General features: G+C 43.3%; 1 protein-coding gene across 4 annotated transcripts in view; it reads left to right on the top strand.

Annotated features, from left to right (window-relative positions):
* The first annotated feature begins 15,247 nt into the window (after positions 1-15,247).
* CFLAR (CASP8 and FADD like apoptosis regulator) overlaps positions 15,248-18,387 on the top strand; it is a 55,645-nt gene continuing 52,505 nt past the window's right edge. For all 4 annotated transcript variants that reach the window (XM_063116185.1, XM_063116186.1, XM_063116187.1 and 1 more), the window contains exon 1: positions 15,248-15,411. The gene's annotated coding sequence lies outside the window, so the exon portion shown is untranslated. The remainder of the gene's footprint in view (positions 15,412-18,387) is intronic.

The raw sequence follows: 18,387 nt of genomic DNA, 5'->3' as shown, positions 1-18,387 counted from the left end.
TTTTAGTTAATCCTGTCATATTGCTGGGCTTCCTTGCTTTTAAGCTTCAAAACTTGTCTCCTGTTCCTCACTACCTCATCTGTCCACAAGCTTTCAAAAGCATTGTCAGAACTGGGCAAACCTGGCTGTTCAGTTTGCGTATAATGCCTTCTCTGTCTTACATTGCAAAGTTTGAAATATTTGGAATATGGACTTGGGAACTTGATTTATCAATACGTAGAAGAGGCTGTCAAATGCTGTTGATTCGGTTAAAACAGCAGTATGGAACTTTAGGCCTACAGGCCAAATCTGCTCAGCTGGGCTGCCTATCCAGCCCTCCAGGGTTCCTCAAACGGCCACAGTCCCATCCACCGAATGCTGGTTTCCCAGCTTTTGTGCAGTTTTTTTCAGATTCTAAAAGGTTGAAATGCCTCTCCTAAATCTTAGTTACTCAAAGTAAAAATTTTAAATTTAAATAGGCTGGCTCCACCCCTTTTGCTTTTTGCTCCTCTTCTTTGAAATGCAGCTTGGCCCTCGGACTGAACATCTGTGAGTTATTCTCATTTTGTGTGCACCACGGCAACAATTCCTTACACTAAACTGTCACAACAGGACTATAATCCAAGATACCAAACCTCTTTAGATGTAGTATTATAAATTTAGCTTACTAGAGAAGGAAATATAAGGGATCTGAGATACATCTCCCCCCCCTTTTTTTTTCTGAGTCAATGATAAGAGGAAAATGTAGATCAGAATAATAACCACATCTCTGAAGATAGCTGACAAGGATTGACTGTGCTAAGCTGCACATAATTACATTGACATCCATATGCATATTTTAATCAGGATTGCCAGGGCTTGGGGAAATGCAGGATCTGAACTAATACCCTGAAGTATTACACTTCAGATGTGAGGCGGAAACTGCATCTGCTACTACTGCTGCTGCTAGATTGGTCAAAATGAGGACACACAAGATAAAAGTTTAGTTTGAAACATTGCAAATGCTTATGACTCCCGCTCTTCTCAAGAGGCAATGTAGACCTAAGTGACCTTCCTAAGAAACATTTTCTACATTATTCAGGGCAAGCCTCAAAGGGGGCACTTTTGCTTCACCCAACCCCGTATATGTAAAAGTTCAATACCTATTTGTCACTTTTTTAACTCTACTTTTAAGACCTAAGATATGAAGAGGTCCTAGATCAGCCTTCTCCAACATGGCACCCTACAGGTGAGCTGTATTACAACTCCCACCATTGCCCGTGCTATCTGGCGCTAATGGGAATTGTAGTCCAAAAGTTCTGGGCTCCACAATTCAAGAAGGATGCAGACAAGCTGGAGCATGTTCAGAGGAGGGCAACCAGGTTGATCGGGGGTCTGGAAACAAAGCCCTATGAAGAGAGACTGAAACAACTGGGCATGTTTAGCCTGGAGAAGAGAAGATTGAGGGGAGACATGATAGCACTCTTCAAATATTGAAAAGGTTGTCACACAGAGAAGGGCCAGGATCTCTTCTCAATCCTCCCAGAGTGCAGGACACAGAATAATGGGCTCAAGATACAGGAAGCTGGCAATCAGGAAAAACTTCCTGACTGTTAGAGCAGTACGACAATGGAACCAGTTACCTAGGGAGGTTGTGGGCTCTCCCACACTAGAGGCATTCAAGAGGCAGCTGGACAACCATCTGTCAGGGATGCTTTAGGGTGGATTCCTGCATTGAGCAGGGGGTTGGACTCGATGGCCTTATGGGTCCTTTCCAACTCTATTATTCTATGATTCTATGATATGTTGGGAAAGGCTATCCTGGATTATGCTTCCCTGTTCACTGAAGTTAACTTCCACTGGTTTCAATGGCAGAATGTGCTCAATGTTCATGGGATCAGTTGGACTTACAGCTGCTTCACTTTGGTTGGATTGTGCCCTTATTGATTACCAATTTCCCAGAGAACGAAGTCATTTTCTAATTTGGGGGGGTCTTCAAATTTTTACTGCGATAGGTAACCAACCATTGTTTCAAGTAGCCAACAAAGTTAAGGCTTTATCACTTCTTGCTTAACAGAGCACATCCTGTTTTGTACCTTCTGCCCAGGAGGGGTTTCTACAAGATGGAAGCTGTGGGCTCAGTTTCTAGCAACCTCCTTCCAACCCTAGATATGCAGGCTACATATGAGCATAATACACAGCCTGCTGCCATTTTGAAAGCAGCACTCTTTGCCTTCCTGTATTGCTGGTGGATTTGTAAAAATGTGTTACTCCTGTGAGGGAGTAGACAGGATAATTAAGACATAAAACTTAACAAGTGTCAGTTACCTGAAGGGAAGAAATCGTGGGAAATGGAGGCATCACCAACTTAATAACAGGGAAGGAGGAGGTTTATTTATTTTATTTATTTTATTACATTTATATACCGCCCCATAGCCGAAGCTCTCTGGGCGGTTTACAGAAATTAAAAACAGTAAACATTAAAAACAAGTATACAAAATTTAAAACCATCAAGAACATAAAAACAACAATATCCTTTTAAAACAACTATTCCAGGGGCAATTCATTACAAACAACTCCGCATATGTTAACTGCCTGCGAAAGAGAAAAGTCTTAACTTGGCACCGAAAAGATAACAATGTTGGTGCCAGACAAGCCTCGTCGGGGAGATCATTCCATAATTGGGGGGCCACCACTGAAAAGGCCGTCTCCCTTGTTGCCATCCTCTCAGCTTCCCTCGGAGTAGGACCTTAGATGTTGAGCGCAGTGTACGGGTAGGTTCATGTAGGTTCATAGTGTTTTAAAAAAGGGGGGAACCTCAACCTTTAACTAGACAATAAATTAAAATAAAAATTCCATTAGCCACTGACAGCCTCTGTCTTCAAGAAATCTGTCTATAACAAGGATCTGTTCTTGTTGATCAGTTTAAGGTGCAATCTTATCTGTGGATTCACATTTCAACCCTATATACAAAATCATAACCTATACAGTCAAAACAGCTGACATCTGTGTTAAAAAAACATATTTTAGGCTCCCTGAGTTGAGAGGTGTAATTTATTCATCGTTTCCATCTCACTGGCTCAGGAGAGGTAATAATATATCCTCCATTCATAACAGTCCTTTGAAGTTGAACAGCAAAGCTGGGACTTGCCCTAAGCCACACAAGTGATCTCCATGGCTAAACTGGGATTTGAGTATGTTTTCCCCTCAAAACCAGACCCAGAAAACTAAGTGTTGTCATGAAACTGCAGCTGTACTGGCAAAGCAACATGTCTGATCTACTGTATCTCTCCTACTTAGAACGTTTCCCCTCCCAGGCATTTCATTTTCATCTGCCACTCTCAGAAAGGCAAAACAAGCACATGGTGCTTAATAGCAAATGCATTCAAAACATCCTCCTTATGCTCTAGGTTTGAATAAATATATTTGCACTAGCATCTATGCATTGTATACCAGCCAAAGTTAAATTGCGCTTTGCATTATCTTGGTTTCAAGCGTAAGTCTATGAAAGAAGTTAATGATGACTTTCAAAAGGCTGCCTGGTCGCTGGATTGAGTGGGGTAGAGCAGTAAAAAGTTATGTTATTTTTAAGATCATCATGAGAACGAATAGCTTTAGGAACATATATTGAAAGGTATCCTAAAAGAGTGGTTGTAGTTGTTACTTTACGCTTATACGCTCTCCCACCTGATCCAGGCTCAGCCACACATCTACAATTTGAAGATGGATGTGATGCACCATACAGGTTTGTTAACATATGTTTAAAACAGGGTTGGGAACCTGCGGCCCTCCAAACAGCAGGAACGCAAAAATCCTGCTACCTGAGAAGAGGACAGGTGCTGCTGGTCTGCTCACCGCCACTGCCCCCTCTAGAAGAAGAGATTGGGTGGACCAGGCCCAAACATCAAACTTTGAGGGGTCCTTCCTCAAAGTGAGGCATTGCGAGGGGTCCCAGGAGCCTGCCTGCCAGACCTCTGAGTTTAGGAGAGAGCTCCAAATGAGAGATATGGGGGCAGGGGATGTTTCTCCAAGCCCTGCTTGCCACAGCAGGGGCCCTCCTGGTGGGGGACACCATCCCACCCACTCCACCACCTGAGCAGGGGGTGTACCCTGCCTCATGTGATTGTCAGCCCTGCCTCCAGACGTTGCTGGACCCCAACTCAGCATAGCAAATAGGGGAAAACAACATTGAGCAGGCCACAGGTTTAAACATTTCAAAATGTGCTATATAAATGCTATTCCTTTTCTAGGGGTTAATGTTCAAATCTGAAATTTGAAATATTGACATTGTGCCTATGTCTAAGATAACATCTTTGGGGGAATTGTATGGATGTGAACAGGAATGGTTTTTATGAACAAATGGATTTTGGGCTACCTGCGGGATCGCCTTCTCCTGCACAATCCGCCCTGCACACTCAGGTCCTCTGGGAAGAATCTACTTCAGTCTGCCAAAGTTAGGCTGACAAGTATTACCCAGAGGACCTTCTCTTCTGCTGCTCCCAGACTGTGGAATGGCCTGCCGGAGGAGACTCGTCAACTTAACAGTCTATCAGCATTTAAGAAAGCTATTAAAATTTATCTCTTCTGGCAGGCCTATCCAGTGGAATTTTAGGATGTTTTTAGAATGTTTTAACAATGTATATTATGTTTTAATTAAGTTTTATGTATTTTATATTTCCTGTTGTTCCCCGCCTCGATCAAACTGGAGAGGTGGGTAAGAAATTATTATTATTATTATTATTATTATTATTATTATTATTATTATTATTATTGTTATTATTATTATTATTAGAGCTGGGACACAGTTGGATACTACCCATAATATGCATGCCATGTTTCAGGTACCAGGTATGGCAAAAGACACACACACACCACACACATCCTCTTTTATTCTTATAAATTTAAAAATAACATTAAAATGTTATAACTATTCGGAGCAGTCCTGTTAAAGTATGCATAGATAAACATATGCTTAAAGGATAATTTACAGAGCAGGACAGTTTTAAATTGCACTCCACACATTCCAACAAAAATGTTGGTGTCCTTTCTCAGTAGACTTATAACACTCCCTTAGAGATTTTCATTTTGAAATACTGGTATGTGTCTGTTTAAATGGCTCATCAGTTTATATAGGAGACATTTCCTACTGCAGATACCAGGAACTATATCTATCTAGGGCTGTAACTGTAGCAACAATCATCCTACAAATAAAAGCAGTTCTCTACAAGGAGGAATGTGATCACTTTACAGATTAGGGTTCGTAAATGCTGATAGCCACGAGATCTGAAGATCTCGCATGTTGACAACAGAACACAATAACATGAGACTTTGTGTCAGACACAGGGATCTAAAAATAGAGTAGTTGTCAGTCAGAACTGGCCAGCTGAACTAAGCAGGAGGCTGGTCGGCTTTCTGCTTACTACATGTTATTTCAGTTTACCTATAGCTAGTGATGTATCCCACTCTTGTTGCTGAGCAAAAATATTAAGGCAAATCACCGTGGACATTGTTTTGGTGACATCAACCGGCTCATATGGAAGGAAGTGGTGCTTGAGACAGACATCCAGGTCCCAGGCTATTTATTTTATTTTATTTATACCTCATTTCAATGACTTTCAAAGTAGCCTTAAAGATTTTACACCAGCATGTTGAACTGAGCCCAGAATCAGCCAGTGCAGCTGCAGACGACTGGCTCCAGGTTTGGGTGGGGGGAGCCTTTAAGGTAACCTTCAACAAGCTGGCTATTCCACTGGGGCTCTCCTCATGGATGTGGATTTACTTGACGGTAGCCACTGGGTGTGGGAAGCCATCATGTTAAATTTCTCACAGAGCCCCACAGCACCTGACACACTGATGCTACGTGATGGAAATTGAGCTTGTCAGATGAACTAATGCACAGTTTCTTTGCTATGCATCTGCCTTAAATGCATCTCTTTGTTATGTTATGCAGGGCGGTGCAATGTGTCTCTGTGTGCACCCCACATTGCACCCCACTAAGAGTTGCTCATAATATAGAAGTCCTTTCTCTGCAAACATATAGATGCTCCACAATATTGGGGATTTTGTAGATTTATGTTTTCCCGGTCACGCTAGAATGCATGTTGGGAACTGGCTGATGGATGGATGGACGGATGGATGGCTAGCTAATAAATATACTGGGCTACACTTGGCCTTGGATTGGAGCTGTTTGTGTTTCAAGCTGCCGCAATATGATTCTGAATTTTGCAGAAGTACATCTCTCTTTGCCAACAGTTTCATTATTGTTGAGGAAGCATTTACAATAACCACGATCCCTGGAGGCAGTTTTAAGGCACGCAGCTATGCCATTTTTAGGCCACTGTGTGACAACTTATGAAATTGTTATTATGTACTGAAAACTGCTATTTCTTGCTGTGTGAAACACTTAAACGCATATCCTGACAAACAGCAAGAGGAGAGATCCTTGTCAATCCTGTACTGTTGCAGGGAACAAGTTCTATTTAATTTAGAAAAAAAACCTTTATTATTATCAGAAAAAGCACTGAGATGTGATCCAAGGACACTAAATAAACATCAGAAAATATGACTGGGAATGGATTGGGTTGGGTGGGGAAATGTCAATTTGCCAAGGTATAAACTTCTCTCTCACTCTCATAACAATACAACTTGAGGTTACCTAATTAAAATACTGAGGAATGGTTGAAAGAGCTGAGTATGTTTATCCTGGAGAAAATAAGATTAAAGGGAGACATAATAGCTGCCTTCAAATATCTGAAAGACTGTCATGTAGAAGATAGAACAGATGTGTATACATTTACCCAAAACCTGAATGGTCATCTTCTGAGGCCTGGCCAAATGAGGAAGGTGGGTAACTGCTAGAGAGAGGGACTTTTCAGTGGTGGCACCCTAGTTATGGAATGCCCTCCCCAGAGAGGATTGCCTGCTGCTTACATTGTAGTCTTTTTATTCTCCAGGGTGTTTTAGCCTTTCACATAGACTTTCACTATGTGTTTTTAGATTCTTGCACTATAGTTGTCCACCACAGTTGGCTTTACCATAGTTTTGTCCTGTGGGTGTTTTCTGTTATTATATTTGTGGATTTTAAGGCCTTAACCAACCTCCCCCCTCCAGATGTGTTGAAGTTCAACTATCATCTCCAGCCAGCAGAGCCAATGGGTGTGCTGGCTGGGGTTGATGGGTATTATAGTCCAACACATCTGAAGGGTGCAGGGTTGGGAAAGGCTAGGCTTAAACTTTATTTTGTAAGCTGCCCACAGAACTTTGATTATTGGACAGTATAAAAATGAAGCTAATAAAATAAAAAAATGAAATCATGAAATAAATTAATTTAAATAAATACATTCTCAACCTGGAGCCTGCCAGATGTTTTGGATTACAGTTCCTAACATTCCTGATCATTGGCCATGCTGCCTGGAGTTGATGAAAGTTGATGTCTAAAACATCTGGAGGGCACCCAGTTGGAAAAGACTGTTCTACAGGGCAGGACTAGATCCAATGGGTGGAAATTGCAGGGAAACAGAATTCAGGTAAGCATTGGGAGAAATATCATCATGGTAAGAGCTGTTCAACAGTGGACCAGGATCTCCTTCACTGGAGGTATTTAAACAGGTGCTAGACACCCATCTTTCGGGGAAGTTGGTGGTGTAGAGCCAGTGTGGTCTAGTGGCTAAGGTATTGAACTGGGAGTTGGGAGATCTGGGTTCTAGTCCCCACTCAGCCATGGAAACCCACTGGGTGACTTTGGGCCAGTCACAGACTCTTAGCCCAACCTACCTCACAGTGTTGTTGTTGTGAGGATAACATGGAGAGGAGGAGAATTATGTACGCTGCCTTGGGTTCCTTGGAGGGAAAAAGGTGGGATATAAATGTAATAAATAAATAAATGTTGTAATTTCATCCTGCACTGTAGATTCCTGCATCGAGCAGGCAGTTCAATGCAGGAAGAGCATGCTTGGGTTTTACTTGCCCACATACACACACACAAACACAGAGAGTTTTGGATACTGCCCCATGCCAGTTACAAGTGATTCAAACACCAACCATCACATCACATCAAATATATGACTATATAAAATAACGCCAGCAGATTTAAAAGTTTATAAAACAAATCCTACAATAATTCAAAAGCCAACTGGAATAATAAAAAAGTATCTAGGGTCCTCCTAAAAATCAATAGAAAGGGACATCAAAGAGATCTCACAAGGGAATTCCTACGTTCTTAGATTTATAGAAATGAATTTGAGTTTGAGAAAACAAGGCCACAAGCCATGATATCCCTGCTCTGTATGTAGGCCTCCGTATGTGGTTTGATTCTTGCAAGTGAACTGCATGATGGGATTGGGATGGTGTATGTGCCTGAATGTGCTGTAGTGCTAGAACTGCTATATCAGCAAGGAAATGCTTAATTGGAATTCCTAACTGTCTTGATATTGTAGAAGACAAATAAGCTAGCTTGATAAGGAGGACTGACCATCCAGGTCAATCTGACATTGCCAGAATTGTTATGGACCGTCGGTTGATAAGGTGTAATGAAGTAGTTTTCTTTGATCTGCCTTTGTTTTGCTTTAGAACTTTGCTAACTGCTAATTGGTTAAGATGCTACCATGTATAAATATACCTGCTTTTCACACTGCCAGCAGAGAAGTTCTTTTGTCTGCAGGACTCTCTCCATACAGATGTATTATGCTCAATAAAACAGAGTTACCTTACAACCAAAGTGGATTTTTTTTTATCCTTGACAAGATGTGCGCTGTAAAGGCCTGGGACACATTTCCTCAGTGTGGTGGTGCCCTACAGATGTTTGTGGCTGCAACTCCAATCAGTCCAGCCAGCATGGCCAATGGACAGGGCCTAATGGAAGCTTCGGGACGTGGGAATCTGCCTTATACAGAGTCAGAACAACCAAACAGAAAAGAACCTGTGAGCATATTACCCAACTTAATAGAGCTGGAACGTTGTGCAATGAAAGCTGAATGCTACACACACTTTATTACTAAATAAATACGCCCCATGGGTTACAGAATGTAAAAGATACACGCTTGAGCCATACCGTTCCTCCCACACGATTGACATTGATCAGGCTAGTATAAAGCGGGCCTTTGAAGTTTTACAGTTTATTCTCCTACAACAACGTGGAGTGAGAGCGATTCAGAGCATGGCCTGGAATGTAATTAGTCTCCCTGATGAAGTATGGAAACACGCAACACAATGTGGAGTTGTCATCTACTTATCATTTTTCGAGCATTATTTGTAAACCCACCAAAATTAATTTCAGTGTTATAATCAGTTTTCTTTCTATAACATTTGGGTTTGTTATATGGCCACTTAGACAGGATCAACTGTGTTCATATTGTTCATTATTCTGTTTATTTAAAGTATTTTTTTTACATTGTATAACCCGTAGGGTGCATTTATTAAGTAATAAAGTGCGTATAGCATCCAGCTTTCATTGTATGTTTCAGCTCTATTAAGTTGGGTAATTTACTCACAGGTGTTCGTTTATTTGTTGTTTTAACTAATTGTGAGGGCTCCTGTGGGTTTTTTTATATATACAGAGTCAGACCATTGGTCCATCTAGCCCAGTATTGCTGACACTGACTGGCAGCAGCTCTCCAGGGTTTCAGGTAGGAGTTTTTCCAGCCCCACTTGGAGATCCCAGGGATCTAGTAGAAGGTGGCGGCTCCGATTTTGGTGCAGGTGACCTCTAAAAGGAGCTATCTCAGGTGCTAAAACTATTTTGGGGTTAGGGTTCAGCACCTTGGACAGCTCCTTTAAAGTTCTCACTGACTGAAACCCAGCCTGGATCCACAGGCCCACCAGAATAAGAGCCACCAGCCCTCCACGTGGGACCTTCTGCATGCAACGTAATCCAGAACTTCTGGAAGGTACCAGGGTTGGGGAAGGCTGGCCTTGAGGAACTCAAAGGAGGATCTTTGTGGATGAGAACATATATTGCCCCACAGTAGCATTTCATCTGCTCTAAAATTTTCAGACACTGGATTACCAGACTACCAGCTAATCCATAACCTAGGGAAAAAACACCTAATCTTCTAAACACTTAGAACTTGACGGGCTTGTGAATTTCTCAGCTGGACTTCAGAGTACATAAATGGTTAATGATTTCCTACGTGTGTAAATATTTGTAATTAGGGTTTGAATGTTTGCGCAAGTAACATATGGGAACAAAGCAAGTTAGCTATTAAAGATGATATTCAAATCTATGAATAACGTTCAAATCATTACTGTTTGAACTGTATGAAACAAAAAAACTATTTTACATAAAATAGAATGCAAAGAGTGAACAAAGCGATGGACTGGTCTTGTTGTTCCTTTAAAGTACAAAGGAAAACGATGTGTGCGTACAACGCCTTTAAATTGTCCTGCACATACACAGTAATTTTATTATACTGTATGTTTATCCTGTTTTGGCAGGCAAATGTTGTTTCCCAATTTAAAGATAATCCTTGAACAGATTAACTTGGGGTAGCAAAGCAAGAAGTTTAAGAGAGTTCCAGAGATCATAGTATTCTTCAGAGTCTCTCCTATGAGTCTGTAGACACTGCTTTGACCTTGGAAGAGGGACTCTGGAATCCAATACCAACCTTTCCCCTTCACAGCCACCATGGAAAAAATGCATGGGTGCTTTCCAGGGTTGCAAAAGCAGCCTCGCAGAGGTCAGAAAGGGGGTGTTCCACTGGGTGAGTGGGGTGAGGAGAGAGGCCATGATACACTGTTTCCTATGGCCTCTCCAGCCCCTACACTGCTCTGGTCACTACTCTAGAAGGACTCGGAAGCCTGTCTAGACAAAAATAGGAGAGGAAAGGAGGACAGAGAGGTGAAAATTGCCTCTGTTGCTTCTCCCACCTTGCTGGAAGTTTCCAGGATGAGAGGCTTCCATCCACCAAGGGTGTAACCCTAGGCCCTAAAAGTACTTGTTAGGGAAATCCCCCCAACCTGATAGGGAAGGGACCACTCCACAACCGATCCAGGCACAGAGACTCTTTTATTGGATCTGTGCGCAGCTCTTACCTCGTACAAACTGATGGCAGAAACTCTCTAACCATCATCCCCAGCCACATACATGTATAACCTTTCGAGCCCCTCCATGCGTTATACAAGAGTCCCTCCTCCCGTCTTCTATTGATTACATATTTTCTACATTTTCCATAAACTAACCTTTCTACGAAAAACAATGTTTCATATTATGGCAACTGTGTCCCCCGTATGTAACTTCTTGTGCTTTTGAAAAGACCCCTGTCGAGGCTGACCAAGGGTGTCTCCAGCCAGCTGGGAGACACTCCTCAGTGCCCATTGGGGTGAGGGTCTTGTTGATAAGGCTTGGAGGTGCCTCCATGTCTAGAAGAGACGGGACTTGCTCCTGGCTCCAAGGTCTTTTCTCTGATACTTGGTTGTTGCATTGCAACCTTTCCCCCTGTGTCAGATTATCAGAACGTGGGGGGGGGGGGGGGAGGGATGTAGAGCAACCTTGGGCCAGAAGTGAAAACTATTAACTTTATTTTCCTCTGTGAAAGGGCACAAAGGTAGGGGCCGGGACATCTGTGTGCATGCTTATGTACTTTTGTTCATATTGGAATTGGGGTTTGCAAGGGGGTTCAGAGAGGTCTTTCAGATTTCTTTATCAAACTGAAAGAACTGAAATTATACTGCATTCTCTAGATTGAGAGAAGTTTATACCACAATATATTAGTCAGTCTTTAAGGTGCCGAGGGACTCTGTTGTTTTTACTATAACAAACCCAACAAAGCTACGTCCCTGGCACAGATGCTTGTATGAGCCCGTACGATCCAGTGAATGGAATATTCTACTCTGAACCAAGGTTCAACACTTAGCTCAGCTACGGACAGTCTTGTTGAGGCAGGCCGTGGTGGCTCAGCCTCAGTCTCCTTTCTGTAAAATGGAAGTAATAAACTAACATGAAGCTTGTAAAGCATTTTGCATGCCAAACATGTATTTTAAAGTATAATATTTGTGTGTGTCTGAGGCGGGGGGGAGGCATCTGTTGCCCTTAGTCCTGTACCTCATGGAGGTAATCTTCTGTATGCTTACTCGGAGGTAAGCTTGTGGAGCTCAATGGGACTTGTGCCCAGGATTGCATAGCAGCTTTAATGTGAGAAAGAGGTAGCCAGACAAACCCCAAAGCAATAAATTGTTAGAAACTGAAGATGGGGATTGAATAACAGGCATATATTAAAAACTCAAGGTTTTCAGAAGTACAAAAAACCCATTAGGAAAAAAAGCTCTAAAGGTACAATCCTGTATGCATGTTTAATCAGAACAAAAAAAGTCCTACAACTCCCAGCATAACCCAGCCGGCCATGTTGGAGCTGTAAAGCTTTTTTCCTCCTGTCTAAACATGCGTAGGATTGCACCCTATGGGAATTGGGGTAAACAGCCCAATTAAAACCAAGCGTACTCAGTGGCTATGGAATAGTAACTGATTTTGTAGAATGGAATATCCTGAAAGGAGGTCTGGCTGGCAACATGGTGTCCTGAAAAGGAGCACTCCATGCTTCAACCTTTTGTTGCAGCTCTCGCTTGTCCATCCTTAGGCCCAGTTTTACAGGTAGAGCAGTACTGGCTTCAGCCCAGCTTTTGTGCTTCTTCAAGGGCTACATCCTGTTCCTTCATAATAAACGTTGGCCAGGATTCACAGAGCTATTATACGCATGCCATAAGGCCAGCAAGGAGGCCTGCCTTAGCTGAACGGCACCTCTCCTTCTTCCCTGCCCCTGTCTCATGCCAGGTGCAGAGCGGAGTTTCAAAAGCCGTTGCTGTGATACGGACTGGGGCAGGTCAGCTGATTAAAGAAAAGAAAACAGGCCAGACATTTCCAAACCTTTTGTGTGAGCATAAGTAATTCTTTGGATTTTGGCCGCTGACATCAGACCAAGTGAGGTATAACCATTATTTGGCACGACCTGTGCTTCAAGTACTTACTAGGCACAAGCTTTCTGAGATGCTTGGGGGTGGGGGAGGGGGACCCCTTCTCCTGGAAGCCTAAGAAGAAAAGAAAAGGTAAAAATAAGAACATAAGAAGAGCCCTGCTGGAGCAGACAAAGGGCCCATTTACAAGGCAACCCTATTGATATTTACTCAGAAGTAAGTACCACAGTTTTCAATGGGGATTACTTCAGGTAGATGTGCATAGGATTACAACCTACATTATTTATGGTCCTGAGCCCAGCCTCCCATTTTCCACTGCGGCAAGCCAAATGCTTCTGGGAAACCCGCAAGCAGGAAGGCAATAGCCCACCCTTGCTACATATACCCAGTGGTGCCATCAGGGTAGGACTTTCAAGGCAGAAGTCCAGGCCCCCCATTCAGAAGAATGAGCTGCAGGGTCCGAAAATGCAGCTGGGTTGGTTTATCACATTTTGAAGTGAAGTAATACACAAGCCAGAAGGTGAGGAGGAAGGCCATTTGAAGTAAATCAGTTACAGGTATGACCATCTAAGAGTGTCCCCCCAAGATCAGGACCAGATCTACACTACTGCTCTACTTTATAACAGTTTTAAAAATGGTATGTGGAGTGTATCCTGGGCCCCAACAGTTGTCAAAACTGTTATAAAGCACTTTAAAGCAGTAGTGTAGATCCTACCTAGGAAGCCCAAGCTTAAGGGCCCAATCCTATGCATGATTAGAAAGAAAAAAGTCCTACAACTTCAAGCATGCCCCAGACAATATGGCTGGCTAGGGAGTGCTTGGAATTGTAGGACTTTTCCCCCATCTAAACATGCCTTAAAATTACCTAAGGGCACCACTGTGTGTACCTCCCCAGCAAGTGGTATTCAGAGCTATATTGCCTCGGAACATGGAAGTTCTCTTGGCTCATTATGGCTAATAGCCATTGACAGACCCTGCATTTGTTTAATCTCCTTTTAAAGGCATCTAAGCCAGTGGCCATCACCACATCTTGTAGTAGCACGTTTCCAGAAGTTCCAGCACAAACCTGCACATGTTCATTCAGAAGTTGCTCTGTGCTCATAGGACTTATTCTCAGATAACTGTGCACAGGCTTGCTGCCTCATGCATGCCTTGTGTTTAAGAAGTACTTTCTTTCAGCAGGTCCTGACTCTCCTACCACAGTTTAATTGCATGAACCGAGTTCTAGTTTTGATGAGAGAGGTTCATTGAAGAACATAGGAAAGAGCCATACTGGATCAGACCAAGGGTTCGTTCCATCCAGCACTCTGTTCACACAGTGGCCAACCAGCCATTGAGCAGGGACCAACAAGCAGGACATGGTGCAACAGCACCCTCCCACCCAAGTTCCCCAGGAACTGATGCACACAGGCGTACTGCCTCGAATACTGGAGATAGCACACAACTATCAGAGCTAGTAGCCATTGATAGCTTTCACCTCCAGGAATTTATCCAACCCCCTTTTAAAGCCATCCAAATCGGTGGCCATCATTACATCTTGTGGTAGTGAGTTCCATAATTTAGCTATGAGCTGTGTGAAGAAGTGCTTCCTTTTATTTGTCCTAGATCTCCCACCAATGAGCTTCATGGGATGTCCCCTAGTTCTAGTATTTTGAGAGGGAGAACCAGCCCCTGAACCTGATACTATGCACCAGTTAGCACTGTAGCTTTAATATTTTGCACAAATTGAAGTTTGTTCAAGGGTAGCCCCACACAGCACACATTGCAGTATTTTAAATATGATAATCTGAGAGGAAGCTCCATTGAATTAAATAGGGTTTGCTTCTGAGTTGCACATGCATAGTGAATCCTCTATTTTCCTTCCTAAGCCCCAACACTTTTCCTCCTAGAGAATTTGCTTCAAGACCCAATTTATCATTGCGAGGTGGGTGTGTTTTTGTGGGGGGAGGACAGAAAAAGGATGTTTTCTTTTTTCAATATTATTTTTAAATTTTAACACACGCACAGAAACCATTGAGTATCCAGTCTCAATATTAGTCTAATTTAGGTTCCATTCATTTCAATGGGTCTACTCTCAACTGCATACAACTCAGTTAATAATTACCACTCACAACCACCTCCCACAAATAACACCCCATAACAAATGGCCACTCGTTACACAGCCAAAAAGTCGCCCCCCAAAATTACGATTCTCGCAGTAGTTTACATCAACCATGAATTGAAAGGGACTACATCGGCTTTGCCAATTTGTTTTTGAGCAGATTCCCAGCGTTTTCCTCGCATCGCACTTGCGCCCCCGATCCTCCGCACGTTTTCTCGGAAGTAAATACACGCAGGCTTAGGCCGGCGTCGAAGTTTAGACGTCCTTCTGGTCTGCGCAGGAACTGCGTGCGTCGAGATCCAAGCGGGGCCGCTCCCTAGAGCGAAACTCGGAAGTCTGCAGGACTGTGTAGAACTGGCGATGGCGGTTACCGAAGTTACGAAACTGCCAGATCGAGAACGACTGGAGAGGATCGGATGCGAGTAGAGAGGATAAGGCGCTGTGGTTGTGTGAGTAGTAGCTTGTTAAAGAGCGATGTGTTATATCGACAACACGGTTGTGTGATGTTTTTTACTCCACGGCTCGAAGAGGGAAAGAGGAAGCGCCGGACGTTTCTTTGCTTTGCAAAAGCCCATGAAAGAAGCTGTAGCCCCTTCAGCGACCCTCTGGCCCTCCCTCACGCAGTGGTCGCAGCTAAAAGTGGGCTTGCTTCCCACAGCGCGATTCGATATAACTGCTCCGCGGTGTAAAAAGAAGGGCCGGTTTCTGTGTAATAATTGCGCAATTCTGTGCGTATTTACCCAGAACTAAAGTCCATCTGAGTGCATTAAGCGTGCGCCATACGGCTGCAGCCGTAGCGTCATGTCGGCCCCCCCTATTTTAAGTGAGCGGTGCAAAAACGGGGAAGGCTGCAGTTCTCCGTATAGTCCAACACAATGGGGCTTACTGCTGAGGAGACATGCAGAGGACCGGGCCGTAGATTTGAAGAATGATGGCGGCATAAAGAGAACTCCACCCAGAGTGCAGCTCCTGTTCAAAAAGGCGTATTCTGTATCTGGGGGGGTCGTTAGGCAAGGAAACCGAAAATAAAACTGCCAAGATACTAATGTTATGGTGCGAGCTCAGAGAGGATTTTGGAGAGTTGGAAAAGGTGCAGCAAAAGACAATTAAAATGACCAGGAGGCTGGAGCAAGTCCCCTCTGAGGAAAGGCTGCAATGTCTGGACTGTTTGCCTTAGCAAAAATAGGTGAATAAGTGGTGATGTGATAGAGGTGTCCAAAATTATGGGTGATGTGGAAAGGGAGAGAAATTTCTTGCAGTTATAGTACTAGAACCCAATGGGGTCATCCCATGAAGCGGACCGGTGGGAGGTTCAGGACAGAATAAAAGTATGTACTTCTTCACACAGCTACCACAAGCTGTATTGAGGACTACCGACTTGAACTTTAAAAAGGGATTCGTGTTTCAAAGACAGCATTGGAGGAGAAGGATGTGCTGGTTTCGTTTTCTCACATTCACCCAGGGGCTGAAAGTTCCCTTCTTTCTCATGTGAATAAAATTGATGTTGGTTTTGTTTACAGTTAAAAGTACACATTAGGTGAAGTTACACGTGACTTTATTTCCACCTTTTAAAAAAAGATTATTAACCGAAATCAGGTTCTGAAGCTTTCCTCCATCCCCAGAAAAAAGGACATAGAAAGTGCGGTTTACCTTTTATGGAGTTAAGAGCTAAGTCCGGTTTAGACGTTTACTCAAAAGTATATATGTACTGTTTTTAATGTAATGTGTTCCCTTGTAAGGGTGCATAGGATTGCCTAGTTAATTTACTGACACCTTATTCCAGACTTATTTAAAAAGAATTTTATTTTAATGGAGTTGCTTATAGCTAACAAATAATAAATATTTTATTTATTTTAATTTTATTTTATATTTTGTTTTGGTGAAAGTTGATAAACAGCAAGTGCAATCCTATATATGCCTACTCAGAAGTAAGTCCCAATGATTAAATAGGGTTTACTGCCTTGTAAGTGGCTATACAATTGTAGTCTCAGTATACTCATGATAACATATTTTCAGTCATTATAATTAAAAGTAATCTTAGCTAGATTTTAATAACGGGTATTTTTGTGGGGGTTTTAGGCCGGAAAAGCCCATGTAGCAATTTGGTGTTTTAGTCTGGACATTTCCCAGCCATATGGGAGACAGAGTAATTGAAGCATTCTCAGTTGAGTTATTGAAAAGCAGGCGTCTTTTTCACATAGGGAAATTCTCTTTCTTTAAACTACAGGAGATCAATTGTGTCATTGTGAAGCATAAAAATGAATTATTTCCCATTGCTCTGGAGATTTTGAAAATTTCCAGAGAAAGTCCCTCCCCCAGGTGTTGGGGGTGGGAATGACACTCAGCCACGCATCCGAGGAGTGTTTTATTGCACACACTTTAATGAGCCTCGTGTGGCGCAGAGCGGTAAAGCAGCAGTTTCTGCAGCTGAAACTCTCCCCACGGCCTGAGTTCGATCCCAGCAGAAGCTGGTTTCAGGTAGCTGGCTCGGGTCGACTCAGCCTTCCATCCTCCCGAGGTCGGTAAAATGAGTACCCAGCTAGCTGGGGGAAAGGCGATAACGGCTGGGGAAGGCAATGGCAAACCACCCCGCTATAAAGCCTGCCAAGAAAACGTCAGCGAAAGCTGGTGTCCCTCCAAGAGTCAGAAATGACTCAGTGAAATGAGTACCCAGCTAGCTGGGGGAAAGGCGATAACGGTTGGGGAAGGCAATGGCAAACCACCCCGCTATAAAGCCTGCCAAGAAAACGTCAGCGAAAGCTGGTGTCCCTCCAAGAGTCAGAAATGACTCAGTGCTTGCACGAGAGGTTCCTTTCCTTTCCTTTACTGGGCAGTGGCAGAGTTTGCTTAGGTCCCTCATGACATCGTGTGCCTCCTGCCCCTTCTGGCCTTTCTTGTGCCTCAAAAAAACCCCTCATTGAGTCCAGTGTATTTTTAAACTCGGAATTGCTGCGCTCTCCTGCTGTGTGCAGGAGAAGCAGCGCCATTAGAATAGCGGACTCAGTGGGCCTCGTAACTGAGGAACAAAAACACGAAGGTAGGGTGCGTGTTAACCCCCAGTGTGATGGAGCTTAAAGTTTCCAGATAGGATGGAAAGAAGATCATCCAGCCCTGTCAGTCACCCTTCTTGCCCAACTTGGTGCCCTCCAGATGTTTTGGGCTACAATTCCAGCATTCAGGACCATTACCCATGCTGCCTTGCGCTGATGGAAGTTGAACTCCAAAACATTTGGAGGGCCCAGTTTGGGGAAGGCTGGTGTAACCACACTGTATGTAGGCAAAATATTTTACTGGACAGGTGCAGGAAATGAGTGCCGTTTTATTTACATGTGAAAGCCAGGAAATGAAGGGGTGGGGAGCGAACCTTTTCCTCTTCTGCAAAAACGCAGCAGTATTTCAAAGGAGCTTCAAGGCTACCAATCTGG

This window comes from Elgaria multicarinata, chromosome 2 (genome assembly GCF_023053635.1).
Source record: "Elgaria multicarinata webbii isolate HBS135686 ecotype San Diego chromosome 2, rElgMul1.1.pri, whole genome shotgun sequence".
In the NCBI taxonomy this organism is placed as follows: Eukaryota; Metazoa; Chordata; class Lepidosauria; order Squamata; family Anguidae; genus Elgaria; species Elgaria multicarinata.
Note: the sequence above shows the minus strand (reverse complement) of the source record. Positions and strands in the feature narration are given on the sequence as shown.